Below are 13,284 nucleotides of genomic sequence, written 5' to 3'. Positions count from 1 at the left end.
TTTATTTGAAATATTTCGTACAATCGAAATTATTTTATTTTTAATTTTATTTTAAGGCCATATACATATGTGGAATATTGACAGAAAATTTTTTCAAAGTTGTTTGTTATAGAAAATTTTGTCAAAATGTTATTTCTATAAAAAGTTTTGGCAAAATTTTATTTCTATAGCAAATTTTGTCAAAATTTTATTTCTATAAAAAATTTATTCAAAATTTTATTACTATAGAAATATTTTTTTCTATAGAAAATTTAGTCAGAATTTTATTTCTATAGAAAATTGAGTCAAAATTTTGTTTCTATAGAATATTTTGCAAAATGTTATTTCTATAGAAAATTTTGCAAAATTTTGTTTGTTACACAAACATTTTTTCAAAATTTTATTTCTATAAAAATTTAAGTCAAAATTTTATTTCTATAGAAAATTTTGGCGAAATTTTATAGTAATAGATTTTTTTTTATTAGAAAATTTGATCAAAATTTTATTTCTACAGAAAATTTTGCCAAAATTTCATAGTAATAAATTTTTTTATTAGAAAATTTGGTCAAAATTTTATTTCCATAGAAAATTTTGTCAAAATTTTATTTCTATAGAAAATTTAGTCAAAATTTTGTTTCTGTGGAATATTTTGCAGAATTTTATTTACTGCACAAAAATTTTTCTAACTTTGTATTTTTATTGATAATTTTTCCAACATTTTATTTCTATAAGAAAAAATTGTCAAATTTTATTTCTATAGCAAATTTTCTAAAATAGTTTTTCTTACTGATGCTCACTGATACTCACTGCTATAAAAAATGTATTCAAAATTTTATTACTATAGAAATTTTTTTCTATATAAAATTTAGTCAAAATTTTATTTCTATAGAAAATTTAGTCAAAATTTTGTTTCTATAGAATATTTTGCAAACTTTTATTTCTATAGAAAATTTTGCAAAATTTTGTTTGCTACGCATTTTTTTTAAATTGTATTTCTATTGATAATTTTTTCAAACTTTTATTTCTATAAAAAATGTTGCCAAATTTTATTTCTATAAAAATTTTATTTCTATATATTTGGTCAAAATTTGATTTCTATAGAAAATTTTTCCAAAATTTTATTTCAATAGAAAATTTAGTCAAAATTTTATTTACTAGACACAAATTTTTCCAAAATTGTATGCTCACTGATACTCACTGCTAAGTCGAAAACTTGTAGAAATGACTCAAATTTTCAAATTTTTCAATGAATGAATCATAAATGCATTTTTGCGAAATTGTCTAAACAATTTTAAATATTTCCCAAATATTGCCCGAGATTTTGTAGAAGCCTGATTTGAGATTTTATCAAAATGTGGATCTAAATACAAAGTTGTGCAGAGTATATTATAATCGGCCCGCCCGACTTTAGACTTTCCTTGCATTTTTTGTTCAAATTGTGTTACGTCCCATAACGTTAGATTTAAATTTTAAGTACATAGATTTTGTAGAAGTATATACAATTTTGTCTAAATCGATTCAGATTCAAATTCATGCATATGGGAATATAAATCTTTATATAGCTCGCAACAAATTTAAAGGATTTCAGATAGTATCAAAAATTTTGGTCCACAAATACATATACTGTTGGTATCTTCTCATATTATGATGGGTATTTATATCATTATTTTATTTATTAAACATTGTCCTAAATTTGAAATATAGAGTTCAATTGGCATTTAATGTGAAATGAAGACCTTTTTTGCACACATAAATAAATATGATACTTTATATCGATCCACTTACGGTACCCCCACAATAGAACAACAAATTAGTGGTATTAAAATGAGATTTAGTTATATTACCCGGAGTCGACTCCGGAGTCGGAGTCGAGCTGCTGAAAAATGCTGGAGTCGGAGTCGGAGTCGGAGTCGAGCAAAATTGGCTCGACTCCACAGCCCTGCTCTGAACCGATTTCAACCAAATTTGGCATGAATAGTAGCAATGTTAATTCTACTCCCTAAACAAAATTTAAAGCAAATCAAAGCAAAACTCTGGCTGCTGGGGCCATATAAGTGCATATCGGGCGAAAGATATATATGGGAGCTATATCTAAATCTGAACCGATTTCAACCAAAATCAATAGGGTTCTATTTTGACCCAAGACTCATACTCATGCCAAATTTGGTTGGGCTGAAATTGCGACCTAGACTTTGATCACAAAAATGTGTTCACAGAAAAACGGACGGACAAACGGACATGTCTAGATCGGCTCTGGGACCAGTCCCGAGCAAAATTGCCAAAGACACCATATGGCTATCTCGTCTGTTTCTGGATATTGCAAACATATGCCCTATATCATAATACCATGTTCACAGTGTGACGCAGAGTATAATTAATTTTTTAATTACACACAAAAATTTTTTTTTTTGATTCTATCACGAAATTAATTGATCCAATTAATTTTTTAATTGAAATGTGTTCAATCACAGAAACGATAGTATCAATTAAAAAATTAATTGAAGGTCAATTTAAAAATTAATTGATACTATTAATTTTTGTGATTGATTTTTGTTGCAATTAAACAAATTGTTGATTCAATAAAATTTTTAATTGAATATTTTTTAACACTCAATTAAAATTTTAATTGGAAAAATTTTCGTGAATTTTTTTTCTGCGTAAAAAGGTAACTATTTTCAATTACTTTCTTAGCTGACTGTGTTTTTAGTTTGATTGAATGATTGAAATAAATTTTTAATTAAAAATTAAAACAAAAAAAAACCGTTAGTCTTTTTAAATGACTTAGATTCCTGTTTGATTAAAAAGTTAATTGTATCAATTAATTTACTAATTGAAAATTTTTTCAACTTCAATCAACGTTTTAATTGGAAATATTTTGGTGATATTTTCTCTCTGTGTATGGCAATGTTGCGGGCCGCCATAACTGCCGATTGTCGCTCCCTGCACGTATTCATTCATCGAGAAATACATAATACAAGAAATATGTGAATACATTCGAAAAAAATTTAAGGTAAAAATATGTGTAAAATATTTAATGGAAGTTCCAGGGGCCTGAATGTTAACCCGGAGAAGATAGAATTATGCCTATTCACTAGAAATATTAAAATTGTCCAATATATCGAACCGTGTCTGATAAAAAAAATGTTCTTAGGAGTAACCTTAGACAGGAAACTGAACTGAACTCAAGGAAAGGACTGAGAAAGCCTATAGATATTGGGCAATACGCTTAAGAGCGGTGGGCTCTACAAGGGGCCTGAATCCAAAGCTGAGGCACTGGATATTTGAAAGCGTAATAGTCAAGTGGACATCAATAGAGAAGCAAACCGATGTTTTTGAAAGTAGGTTTTTCTCGGTTTTGAAACCCGGACGTTTTTTCAAAACCGGTGGATGGTATTTATACAAAAAAACCAGTTCAATTACCGGTTCAACCGGTTTTCATAAAATCAAATTATTTTGAAAGGAAAATCTAATTTTATTGTCACAAAAAAATCAACGAAAAAATAATTCGAGAATTTATTAAAAGTTGGACACAATTTTTTTTTTACTTCAAATGCCGTTGTTGTATAAATAGATACAACAACGGCATTTGAAGTAAAAATGCCGTAACAGATGTATTTGCCCAAATTTGGCAATAAATTGACAATTTTTTAATGAAAACACTAAAACCGAATTTTGGTTGTTGAGGCTAGAAAACATCGGTTCTACCGGTCCACCGAAAATGGGACACCGACAGTCGGTGTGAGAAGATAAACCGGTTCACCGGTTTTTATACACTGGTTTGATCACTCTATTAATCGCCTTCGACAGCCAAATATCGTCGGCATAACACGGCGACTTTATTCTCTGCTCCTGACACTTTGGTAAAAGGAATTCCATACATTCTAAATTGTCTCATTTTTAGCCCAAGGTGCCTGACTGAAGTTCCCAAAACAAAAAATGTTTTTCCTTCTACATGACAAAAAGGAAATTCCACCCTGATCAAAACAAATTTACTTTCATTTTTATCGAATTTCCTTTTTGAATGAAAATATGATGCTACAATAAATGTCGTCTAGCAATAAATGCCACCATGTCCTCAACTCAAGTTAGCTACCACCAGGCAACCAACCAAGTCATCTCCTTTCATCAACATCATTATCAGCATAGCCATCATCGACGAAGTAAGCTTCATGGTAACCATCACCTTATTCTCAACATTTGAGGGAAGAAGAACAAAGTCAGTTTATGGACGACGCATTTCCAAACAAAATAATCCAGAGAATTTCGTTTATGTTGCGTGAACTGGTAACTGGACCTGTAACTTTTTCAATTTCCAGCGATACGCCACTACACTGCTTGCTGATATCTACCACAGTTTAGATATTTCAGTTGTTAAGCAGACATCATAAATCAATTTGTATCTATGGAATGAAGTGGGAGAACATTTCCGATGTTTTTCGTTTAGATGGATGAATGTAGAGATACAAGGAACTTCAACATTTTCAAGTGCAATGACACATTCATCCATTTCAATTCAATTTTGTATTTTTTTGCTAAGGTCATAAATATAAAAGGACTTAGTATTGGAGAAGGAAAAGTGTACTCTAAATGTCGGAAATGGAGATGGTTCCAATTTACAAAATTATTGCAGTAAATGTATACATTATTGTTCTGAATATGTTTACATGTTTGACGTGAAAAATAAAATATTTTGCTCTTATAGTCAAATCTATGTACTTTGGACAATTTACTTTAATTGAATGAAAACGAATGTATTCATACATATTATGAACAAGTTCATGGAAGTATATAGACCAGTACCAAAGTGTTGAGACGACTGCTGTTTCATATTTCATTTTCTCCTAATCTGCCTTTGTGGGATCAACTGTTGATTTCGTATTTGGACAAAACGATTATATCGGACAAATTTTTTGCACAAAAAAAAAAAAAACGTCACGTGACATAAAAGTTTGTTTCACTACATATTTTCGCTCGCTTTATAATATACGTTTACATATTCCATACAATTTCTTTTCAGAATTTTTGGGCAACAAAATTAAATTGAGCAACAAAATTAAAATGAATACTTACGTATCTAATAAATATCATATGGAAGACAAAAGTTTACCTGAAAGATAAAATAAATAAAGAGAAATTTAATAAAGATTTATTGTCCATCTAGGAATACATATAGTAACATTGTTGTACTCAAAAAATTAAATTCATTATATTTTATATCCTAAGAAAATGTTGACAAAATTTTCTCTACGAATAAACTATTGACAAAATTTTCTATAGAAATAAGATTTTAACAAAACTTTCTATGGAAATAAAATTTTGACAAAATTTTCTATAGAAATAAAATTTTGACAAAATTTTCTATAGAAATAAAATATTTAAGAAAATTTTCTATAGAAATAAAATTTTGAGAAAATTTTCTATAGAAATAAAATTTTTGAGAAAATTTCCTATAGAAACAAGATTTTAACAAAATTTTCTATAGAAATAAAATTTTGACAAAATTTTCTATAGAAATAAAATTTTTGAGAAAATTTTCTATAGAAATAAAATTTGTGACAAAATTTTGTATAGGAATAAAATTTTTGAGAAAATTTTCTATAGAAACAAGATTTTAACAAAATTTTCTATAGAAATTTTGCAACAATTTTCTATAGTAATACCATTCTGACAACATTATCTATAGGAATAAAATGTTTACAAAATTTTCTTTAAAAATGAAATAGTAAAAAAATGTTCTATAAAAATAAAATAGTAACAAAATGTTCTATAGAAATAAAATGTTGACAAAATTTTCTCTAGAAATAAAATTTCTGAGAAAATTTTCTATAGAAATAAAATTTGTGACAAAATTTCTATAGAAATAAAATTTTGACAAAATTTTCTATAGAAATAAAATGTTGACAAAATTTTCTATAGAAATAAACTTTCTATAGAAATAAAAATTTTGAGAAAATGGTCTATAAAAATAAAATTTCTGAGAAAATTTTCTATAGAAATAAAATTGTGACAAAATTTTCTATAGAAAAATTATTTTTTGAGAAAATTTTCTATATAAATGAAATTTGTGACAAGTTTTGACAAAATTTTCTATAGAAATAACATTTTTGAGAAAAATTTCTTTAGAAATAAAATTTTGACAAAACTTTCTATAGAAATAACATTTTCGAGAAAATTTTCTATAGAAATAAAATTTTGACAAAAGTTTCTATAGTAATAAAATTCTGACAACATTATCTATAGAAATAAAATTTTTATAAAATTTTCTTTAAAAATAAAATAGTAACAAAATGCTCTATAGAAATAAAATGTTGACAAAATTTTCTATAGAAATAAAATTTTGACAAAATTTTCTATAGAAATAAAATATTTAAGAAAATTTTCTATAGAAATAAAATTTTGAGAAAATTTTCTATAGAAATAAAATTTTTGAGAAAATTTCCTATAGAAACAAGATTTTAACAAAATTTTCTATAGAAATAAAATTTTGACAAAATTTTCTATAGAAATAAAATTTTTGAGAAAATTTTCTATAGAAATAAAATTTGTGACAAAATTTTGTATAGGAATAAAATTTTTGAGAAAATTTTCTATAGAAACAAGATTTTAACAAAATTTTCTATAGAAATTTTGCAACAATTTTCTATAGTAATACCATTCTGACAACATTATCTATAGGAATAAAATTTTGACAAAATTTTCTAAAGAAATAAAATTTTGACAATATTTTCTGTAGAAATAAAATTTTGACAAAATTTTTCTTTAGAAATAAAATTTTGACAAAACTTTCTATAGAAATAACATTTTCGAGAAAATTTTCTATAGAAATAAAATTTTGACAAAAGTTTCTATAGTAATAAAATTCTGACAACATTATCTATAGAAATAAAATTTTTATAAAATTTTCTTTAAAAATAAAATAGTAACAAAATGCTCTATAGAAATAAAATGTTGACAAAATTTTCTATAGAAATAAAATTTCTGAGAAAATTTTCTATAGAAAAATTATTTTTGAGAACTTTTTTTTATAGAAATAAAATTTGTGACAAAATTTTCTATAGAAATAACATTTTTGAGAAAATTTTCTATAGATATAAAATTGTTGAGAAAATTTTCTATAGCAATAACAATTTTGAGAAAATTTTCTATAGATATAAAAAAAATTTTGTATAGAAATAAAATTTTGACAAAAGTTTCTATAGTAATAAAATTCTGTCATTATCTATAGAAATAAAATTTTCTTTAAAAATAAAATAGTAACAAAATGTTCTATAGAAATAAAATGTTGACAAAATTTTCTATAGAAATAAAATTTCTGAGAAAATTTTCTATAGAAATAAAATTTTGACAAAATTTCTTATAGAAATAAAATTTTGACAAAATTTTCTATCATAATAACATTTTGACAAAATTTTCTATAGATATAAAATTTAGAGAACATTTTCTATAGAAATTAAATTTTGGAGAAAATTTTCTATAGAAATAATATTGTTGACAAAATTTTCTATAGAAATAAAATTTTTGAGAAAATTTTCTGTAGATATAAAATTTTTGGGAAAATTTTCTATAGATATAAAATTTTTGGGAAATTTTTCTATAGAAATAAAATTTTGACAAAATTTCCTATAGAAATAAAATTTTGACAAAATTTTCTATAGAAATAAAAGTTTTGACAAAATTTTCTATAAAAATAAAATTTTTGGGAAAATTTTGTATAGAAATAAAATTGTTGACAAAATTTTCTATAGAAATAAAATTTTTGAGAAAATTTTCTATAGATATAACATTTTTGGGAAAATTTTCTATAGAAATAAAATTTTCGTTTTGTTTGTTATTGTTGGCTTCTCTTCAATCGTTATTGTTGTTTTTGATCTCAGCTTAAAGCTATGCATTGACTAAACTACAAGTGTAGCTTAACCAACAGAGGAAAAGTATGCTTGTCAAATTTATTTGGGCAAAGCCCTATAGACTGCAAGATAAAATTTTAACAAAATTTCTTATAGAAATAAAATTTTGACAAAATTTCCTATAGAAATAAAATTTTGACAAAATTGGGAAAGTTTTCTATAGAAATAAAGTTTTGACAAAATTTCTTATGGAAATACAATTTTGACAAAATTTCCTATAGAAATAAAATTTTGACAAAATTTTCTATAGAAATAAAATTTTTGAGAAAATATTCTATAGATATAAAATTTTTGGGAAAATTTTGTATAGAAATAAAATTTTGGCAATATTTTCTATGGAAATAAAATTTTGTCAAAATTTTCTATAGAAATAAAATGTGTGACAAAATTTTCTATTGAAATACAATTTTTGAGAAAATTTTCTATACTAATAAAATTTTTACAACATTTTCTATAGAAATAAAATTTTGACATAATCTTCCATAGAAATAAAATATTTGAGAAAATTTTTTGTAGAAAAAAATGTTTAGAGAATTTTCTATAAAAATAAAATTTTTAAGAAAATTTTCTATAGAAATAAAATTTTTAAAAAATTTCTATAGAAATAAAATTTTTAGAAAATTTTCTATAGAAATAAAATTTTGAAAAATTAAAAAAAAAAGGTTCTAAGAAATAAAATTTTTGACAAAATTTTCTATAGAAACAAAATATTTCACAAAATTTTCTATAGAAATAAAATTTTTGAAAAAATCTTTTGTAGAAATAAAATTTTGTCAAAATTTGCTATAGAAATAAAAAGTTTTGAGAAAAAGTGTTGCAAGTGTCACGCAATTCTTACAGAATCTCAGCAAGTCCTTGACACATGCACATCTCCGATTGTTTTAATATTCTCTTTTGTTAAAATGACGAATGTTGCAGAAGGCATCGTCAGCACTTCAATCGTCTCTTTATGAGATATTCATATTTTCTTGCAGCAATAGATATTTCATCAAAATGAAAAAGTTCCATTCCTTACAATTTATCTCAAGAGGTTTACAAATGAAAAATGGGATAATTTATGAGCTGTATTGTTTTTTTTTTTTCTTTCAAACTATGTAAAAATATTGCAAAAATTCTAAAATGCTTTAAAAAGTTGAAAAGCCGGAAAAAAGATGAATCATAAATAATGACAACTTCAAATTGACGATGATGATGATGATGATCATTAGCATCAACATCATCATTGTAGAAAATGTTCATAAACTCTAGTATGCTTAGTTGGCAGTCAAAGAAGTTGTGTAGATTTCTTTATCCCTCTATGCTTGGTAAAAGATTTTAACGGAAAGAAATTCAATATGCTGCGCCTGAGATAAATGGGTCATAAATATCTCAAAATAGTTCTGCACATATTTTAATGAACTATGAAGAAATTGCATTGCAGTGTTATTTAATATCCCCCGCCCATCTATGCTCCATTGAAATTCATTGATATGTCTGTCTGTCTGTCTACATCATTTATTTCAAGATGAAGGTTGGTCTGATGATTTCCTCATAAAAACCGTATTAGCAAACGAACAACGCGTTTTTCAGTTGCATTTTTTTTTTTTGAAATTGAAAAATTTATGCATTCAGCATTTATTTGAAACGGACGTGCGAATATGTGAACATAAACATGAAATAATATTGCTTTCTTTTTAGTTTTGTTTTTGTTTAAATATTAGAATAATGTTAGATGGTGGATGAATATACCAACATCATAAATATATGAATTTATTACACGAAAGAAGGAATATTTTTGGACTCGATAAAGGAATAACGAAATTGTTCTTTTTAAAAGCAATAATGATGATGATTCTCATCCTTATTTTCGTTATTTTACCACGCACAAGATTGGTTTTTATATTTCGGGATTGGACAACTCTAGTGTTGCAATCCGGCAAATAACAGCACTATCTTAAAACTTGATATTTTGAGGTTAGGTTAGGTATAGTTGCAATTCCGATATTTCAGGCTCACTTAAAATATTCAGTCCATTGTTGTACCACAGTGGTGAACATCCATCTCATCACTGAAAGCTGTCCGATTCTATGTTTAGCTCAATTCTATGTTTAGCTCATTTTTGTAGGCGAACGGCTTTTCACGTTGAGGTGAAACCACTTAGAGAAGCTTCACAGCCGCTGAAAAACTGTTTGTTGTTCGGTTGAAGCAGGGATCGAACCTGCGACCCTTTGAACCACATTGGCTCCCACTCTACGGATTGGCTAAACTACGGTATTGCGAAAGGATTTATTCCATCATCTTACATAAAACAAAATGTCTGAGGAACATGCTGTGGTACTAGCAGCGGTAGGTGAAGCATATTACACACAAAAAAATATCAATTAATTTGATTGTCAATACAATTAAAATTATGTTTAAATTTGAGCTAACAATGTAATTTATAAATACAATTACGATTTTAGTCACTTTAGCAACCAATTTTGTTATATCAACAAACATTTTGTTATATCAACAAAAATTTTGTTGAACTTAAAAATTTTTCTGTAACAACAATTTTTTGTTAGCTCAAAAATTATAATATTATTTTCTGTGTAATAAATAAATATCAGAGCGGGGTAATATCGGAAAGTAGAATCCGTAGAATAACGTTTTGTCCCAGCTAAAGGTGTGCGATCACTCTAATCACTTGTTTTCCTTTTCCTCATCCTATCCTATTCCTTAGCTAGAGGTGTGCGACCACTCTAGCCTCGTGTCCCTTGTTGTTTCCTCATCCTCTCATATTCTACAGCTACAGATGTATGATCACTCTAGCCACGTTTTCTCGTTTCCCTCATCCTATCCTATCGTTCAGATAGAGACCATGTATTCTCCATTCCTCAGCTAGATTTGTGCGATCACTCTAGCCACGTTTTCTCCTTTCCCTCATCCTATCCTATTCATCAGCTAGAGGCCACGTGTTCTCCTTTCCACATCTAGAGGTGTGCGACCGCTCTAGGCACGTGTTCCTCCTTTTCCCTCATCCTCTCCTACTTCACAGCTACAGATATACGATTACTCTAACCACTTTTTCTCCTTTCCCTCATCATATCCTATTCCTCAGCTTGAGGCTACGTGTTCTCCTTTCCTCAACTAGAGTTGTGCGATCACTATACCCACGTTTTCTCCTTTCCCTCATCCTATCCTATTCCTCAGCTAGAGGTGTGCGAACACTCTTGCCATGTGCTCCTCCTTTTCCTTCATCCTCTCCTATTCGACAGCTACAGATGTACGATCAATCTAACCGCCTTTTCTCCTTTCCGTCATCATATCATATTCCTCAGCTAGAGACTACGTTTTCTCCTTTCCTCAAATAGAGGTGTGCGACAACTCTAGCCACGTAATCCTCTTTTTCCCTCATTCTCTCCTATTCCACAGCTACAGATCTACGATCACTCTAGTTACGTTGTCTTCTTTCCCTCATCCTATCTTATTCATCATCTAGAGGCCACGTGTTCTCCTTTCCTCAACTAGAGGTATGCGACCATTCTAGCCACGTGCCCCTAAATTTCCCGTTCCCTCCTATTCCTCAGCTAGAGGTATGCGATCGCTCTAGCCACGTGTTCCTTCTATTCCCTTATCCTCTCCTATTCCTCAGCTAGAGGACACGTTTTCTCCTTTTTAGAGGTATGCGACCATTCTAGCTACGTGCCCCTAAATTTCCCCATTTCCTTCTATTCCTTAGCCAGAGGTTTGCGGCCACTCTAGCCACGTGTTCCCCGTTTTCCTCATCCTCTCATATACCACAGCTGTAGATGTACGATCAGTCTATCCACGTTCTCTCCTTTTCCTCATCCTATCCCATTCCTCAGCTAGAAGTATGCGATCATTCTAGCCATGTGTTCCTCCTTTTCCCTCATCCTTTCCTATTCCACAGCTATCACGTTTTATCCTTTTCCCTCATCCTCTGCTATTCCTCAGCAAGAGGTGTGTGACCACTATAGCCATTTTCCTTCATCCTCTCCTATTCCATAGTTAGGGATGTATGATCACTCTAGCCACGTGTTCCTCGTTTCCCTCATCCTCTCCTATTCCATAGTTAGGGATGTACGATCACTCTAGCCACGTTCTCTCCTTTCCCTCATCCTATCCTATTCCTCACCTAGAAGCTACGTGTTCTCTTCCGCTCAGCAAGAGGATTGCGACCACTCCCTTCACTTCCTCATTCCCTCCTATTTTTCAACTGGTGGTGTGCGACCATTCTAGCCACGTGTCCCTATATTCCCCGTTTCCTCATATTCCTATGCTAAGAGTGCACGTGTTACACTAGCCATGTGTTCTTCCACTCAACCATTCATTTTCTATTCCCCAGCTATGGGTGTGCGACTACCCTAGCCATGTCCAAAGACCCTCACTTTGACCAAAATTCGACTTTTCCGAACATTCGTGTCTCATATCTTCCAAACCTTCCGCCAAAGACCCACGGGAGTAATGTTCTCCTCTCCATTTGGCCACAACATCACAACCATAGCTGTGGAGAGCCGCTGAACGTCTGGAAAGTTGAGGACCTTTAAGTGTAATATAAAAAAATGTCCACCACAATAAAGCTTAAAACCGTAATAATCGTGCCTTCTCCTTACCTCAGTCTGTAGAATAAATTTCTGCGAAGTACCCCGGCCTCCCTGAGTATCATTCCAGCCGGAAGGGAAAAACTCGTCGTTACATAATTCAACTCTTTTTCTAGCACAATCACAAAACATAGATCACATTGACTTCATTCCTTAGCATGTCTCAACTATGTAATTTACAAAGAAATCTTTGAAAGCCTAATAAATAAATGCTACCGCAATACATAACTACGTTTCTGAAAAATTGGCAAGAGATCTCAGAAAGAGGAATTCGACCAATAAGTTGTCATCACAATGGTGGCACGTAATTGCGGCATTTTTATTCTAATGGAATTTGTGTCATTTTATTCCAAAGACATTCAAGAAAATGTGTCAATAGCCCCCCTTATAAAATAAATCGCTTTTTTCTCTCCAATTTGATTCATTCAAGTGGCAAGACAATAATACTAAAAATAAAGAAGTTTGATTGGTGTCTATGGTGGTGGTTGGTTTGTTGATTGCAGAGGACGTGTTAATTCGACTAAAGAATTTCCGATCACATATTTGGCCAAATTTTGATATTTATTTTCCAATCGTTACACACAGACAGACAGACATACTGACAGACGCAATGAAGAGTTCCATGTGTTCCAAAGAAGAATTGGCATGCTGGTAGTATCCTAGAATAATTTGTCATAGTTTCGTGAATAATACATGGTTTATGATAAATGACCAGGAGTAATAAATCCATTGTTCATAGGTATTGTTGCGGTTGCATGGTCCACAAAGATTGAATAGAAGTTGAATAGGAGTTCGTTTAATGTCAAGCCAACTAACTA

This window comes from Haematobia irritans, chromosome 2 (genome assembly GCF_050003625.1).
Source record: "Haematobia irritans isolate KBUSLIRL chromosome 2, ASM5000362v1, whole genome shotgun sequence".
NCBI classification, from domain to species: Eukaryota; Metazoa; Arthropoda; class Insecta; order Diptera; family Muscidae; genus Haematobia; species Haematobia irritans.
The sequence above is the reverse complement of the archived record's forward strand: the minus strand, read 5'-3'. Positions refer to the sequence as shown.